Genomic DNA, 4,733 nt, shown 5'->3' with positions numbered 1-4,733 from the left:
TAATGATTGTATTAAAGTCGCATGCCGTATTCCAGAGAGGGCTCACTTGACAGCAGTTTAGCGAGAGCGTGCTGGCTTGACACCAGTCGCGCAGGGGAGGGATGTGCGGGATTAGCGTTGAGTGCGGAGCAGAATCAGAACATAAAGGAAAGACAGAGAACGACAAGTGAAACATCAATGGTTGTGAATGCTTTTAATATGGATACAGAGGAAGATTCTGTGGAGGACATGTAGATCTGATGCTTCATCTTATGCTGTTTTTTTATTTATTTATTTTTATTTTGTACTTTTTCCTTGCAGTATGTCATTTTTCTCATTAGTATCGTTGCACGCAGAGCTAAACGAACCTGTAGCCCGCCCCGCGCGGCGATCCTCTGCACCCGCCTGTCAATCATGTGATTCTGATCTTGGCTCGCACCGGCGTCTATGAATTTTAAGGTCCACACACCGGCTGTGTCGGCGCGCATTGCAGTTCATGCAAACGCGATAGAAGTCTGATGTTCTGCTACGCGCGTTTGCAGAGAACCCCCATTGTCAAACTGTTTCTTTTTTTATCACTGAAATGATGATTTCTATTATTCCATGAAGCACCTGTAGCCAAATACCTGACACCATGTGATATTTAACAGCCAACAACATCCCAGTGAGTGAAGTACAGCCTTATCATGATGTGTACAACTGGATATTTAGGCCACGCCCAACATTTTTACCGTGGATTAACTGTTTTTTCTATGTTGGGTGTATAAATCGTGGCGCTCACGGTTAGTCCAGAGACCATCCATTCAATGATGATGAGAGGATTGGCTCCAGAAAAAACTCTGAAACGTAGAGCACTTATTTTACGAATGAAAAATCCTAAAGAAATAAAGATAGATAAAATATCATGCTTCATTTCTGTGTTGTCGTCATATATTTTCATTATTTTCTTCTCCTCTGACACACAGTTGGATGGTTTTCAAGTGAGGGTCGTTGGGTTCTTCTGGTCCTCCCTGTCTGATTCCTGATGCTCTTCTTGATTCTTCTCATCTGTTCAGCTGAGCATCAGTGTTTGTGTCAGCAGAACATCAACCCAAAGACACTTTCTAGAAAACCCTAAAAACAACAGAAATGCTGCATTGCCATCTACTGACCAACCCGGGTAAGCTGCAGCCTTTACTCTCCCTCACCACTCCCCAGTGGATTAACAGTCAGATGAGAGTCAGGACTCATCCAGAGTGAACAGTATTCATGACAAAAATCCCATCAGTAGGCAGGTTATAATGATTTATACTTTTAGTTAATTAGGACCTGTAACAGCAGGGAATAGACTGTTTAGTAAAATTATAAGTTGTAGTGACAGTTAAGTTGGTGTGATGTACAGATGAATGGAATGAGCTTCATTACAAGGAAAAATGCTGTGAGGCTCATAAATGTGACCAGAATAGATGGGTTTAGATATAGGATACAGCTTCACTTTAACTACGGTGTAGAGCGACCACATGCTGCTGGTTCTACACAAATGCATCAGCTGATAGTAGTGATGAGACCATGTAGATGCACCACCCACAGGACGGTCCACAGGTTAACAGCTGTAGTAAGTAGGAAAAAGTATTACAACCCACCAAAGTAAACCCAAAGTATAACTAAAAAAAAAAAGTCCTTTTTGTCTATTGTTGTTTAGGAATACATTTGCTTCAGTTGAATGCTCCTGTTTGGGACAGGAAGTCTTTTATTTTGAAAGAAAGTCATATGAGCTTCCGTGAAAAGTAAAAAACGACTTTACACTTTGAGAAAATTCCAGTTTATCTCAACATTTATGTATTTATTTGTGCCCAACATAAAAATATAATTCATATTTATTATAAAAGAACAACAATGATTCAAAGTAGTATCAAATTTTCCTAAAAGGGTAAAAAAAAAAAAGTTTTGTGGTTTCTGTTTTGATCAGTACCAAACAGGCCCAAATTACTTTTTACTGGCAATGGTTGCAGACCCCTGGTGTAGCAGATGGGCTTCATCCAGTTGGAACTGGGGGACGGCTGGGGGTGCGAGACGAGTCAAAGGCGAGGTCCGTGGTCAAGGACAGGAGCACAGACGAACCACCAGGAATCTGGAATCTCTCCTGCTCCCCTGTGGGGACAACAACTGGATCACACTGCACCAAAAAGAACAAATGCATCTCCATTGTTAATGTAAGCATTCATTAGTTAGTTTGGGTTGTTTTTGAGAGATTACCTCTCTGACGGCAGCAGGAGAGTGCAGTTGTCATAAAAAAAAAGTTTTTTAAATGATTTCTGTTTTAATACCTTTGTAGTTTGTTGTTTCCGGTAAGACAAAAGCAAGAGACACTTGCTATAAGTTAAAAAGTTTATGAATAGAGCTCTTGGGCCCGGAAGTCAGAATCTGTGATCTTGCTTTGTCTACAGAGTGGTTTTTGAACTGCTTTCGTTAAAATCTCCTGATCTGTTCATGATATACTGACTTCTACGAGGGCATTCATCTGAAATAATAACCCTGAAATACACAGCGCTGATCAAAGTAATACAAAAATAAATATCCGATCCTGATTGAGAGACATCTGATTTGATGGAGTCTGAAACCACGAGCCTGATTTCCAGTCACATGATTGAATTGGGGCATCCCTCCACAATCCTGAAATGGTCAAACAGTTAATTTGAATGACGATCAATGTTTTCTGACTTGAACCCCTGTTGTGTATTCTTGATAAAATCACAGTTAAGCTGACAGACAGACATAATCTTAAAAAGATTGAAGGAATGCTGTGTTCTATCATTACATTTCCTTCCAAATATTATTAAGGGAAGGTGGCTTTGATCTGACGGAGCTTTGTTCAAATCCCTTTCATTACTGGAGCATTTGACTGGACTCGTTTTAGCCTGACCGATGAAGAGTTAATAAAGGATATGAACAGGATCGTAGGGCCCCCTGGGGGAGATGTAGTCTCTGTCTCTCAGTCTGACTCACTAACATCCCAGCAGACAAACAGCCAAAGAACACGGCGGCAAAGTCCTGGCAAGCAGCTCAGAACGTGAAGTGAAACCGTTATGTGATAAAAGGTCAAATATTTTGGTGAATTCCAGTCTGGCTGGACTGAATTCTTCTTCATGCATGGTGGCCGGTAAAGTCAGATGCCAATAAGAGATGGAAAAGAGTCAAGAAAGCCCCAGCTGTCCCCAAATCAGTTTGCTTAAGCAGGTATTACTGACAGCTGAAGCAATTAGCGAAATCACAACAGAGATTTGTTTTGCCGACCCTTTGTCAGGCAACAACACTTCTTCACAGATGAGAACTCTCAGGGATTAGGTCATGGATCTTTGGTCCCTAAAAAGTAGGATTCTTCAGCAGAACAGAATCCTCTTATCGTGGCTTCCAGTACTTCCACTAATTCCTCTGAGCCGGCAGAGACGCAAACCGACGAGCCGAGGCGTTTGCAAAAAGCTGCCGCCGTGATAACTCCTCATTTGATTTCTTCTGTTTTTTATCTTTATGAAACACAGACCTCGATGTTCCATTTCTGATCTGGAAGAATCACATGTTGAAGTTCCTCAAACGGCCACTAAAGGCCGGTTTCAGAAAGTGGTTTGTAGGTTAGTTTCATTTGTGAAGTTTGTTGGGGGCAGTGTGGGAGTTCAATTAACTATTGCAAAAGGTAAGACTACCGTATTTTCCGGAGTATAAGTCGCACTGGAGTATAAGTCACAAGAGCAAAAAATGTTTCATCAAGGAGAACAAAAAATCATATTCAGTATAAGTCGCACTTTTTGGAGAAAAGTCTGATGTTTCAGAACAAATCCGCCAAACCTAGTGTTGCTAAAAAAATAAATAAATACAAAAATACAAATCTTTGGATCTGTGTAAGAGAAATATCAAAGTTTAAGAGGTTAAAAACAATCAGATTTACTTCCATGTTTGTTTTGGATGTCTCTTCTTCTGCCACTGCTAGTAGCAGATACCTAAACTCAGATTCAGGGCTCTCTAGTGGTTGTTAGAGGAAACAACCACTAAAAGTCAACCGGGGTTTTACTGGGAAAACAACAAAACTATGAAAGAAAAAAACCCAACAAATGAACTGCACCCCTGGCTACACAATGAAAAAACTACTCCGGAAAATATGGTATTTGTGTAGCACATTTTGCGTACAAAGACAATACAAAGCGATGTTCATAAAACATTCAACGAAATTTGAAAGGAATGATTATTAAAATGAAAACACAAAGAAAGTTAACAAAATTCACTTCAGTGCTAATGTAAACTTTTGAATGAAAACCAAATCAATAAACCTAATCAAATGCAGCCGAGAACAGGAGGGTCTTTAACACGGATCTACTTCATTTATTCCTATGAAGAATCCTCCAGCTGACATCAGGGACGTCTGGATCTATATTTCCTATATTAGTAAATCCCACCAGGTAAATGGCGTATACTTTTCTACCTCCCCAGAAGCCCCAAAGCGCTTTACAGTCATAGACCCATTCACCCATTCACACACAGATGATGGGTTTTCTGCCAAACACTGGCATAAACCGTCTACCAATTTGGGGTTCAGTGTCTTCCCCAAAGACGCTTTGACACATGGGCGGGCAAGGTGGGAATCGCTCCTGCAATTCTCCGATCAGAGGTCAACCGCCCTACCGCTGAACCACGGTCGCCCACACAGGTGTAGATTTGAAGTTTCATGGTGTTCCGGTTAGGGGTGTGCCAAAATATCGATATTGCGATATATCGCGATATTT

The sequence above is a fragment of the Oryzias melastigma genome, linkage group LG9 (genome assembly GCF_002922805.2).
Source record: "Oryzias melastigma strain HK-1 linkage group LG9, ASM292280v2, whole genome shotgun sequence".
NCBI lineage: Eukaryota > Metazoa > Chordata > Actinopteri > Beloniformes > Adrianichthyidae > Oryzias > Oryzias melastigma.
The sequence above is the reverse complement of the archived record's forward strand: the minus strand, read 5'-3'. Positions refer to the sequence as shown.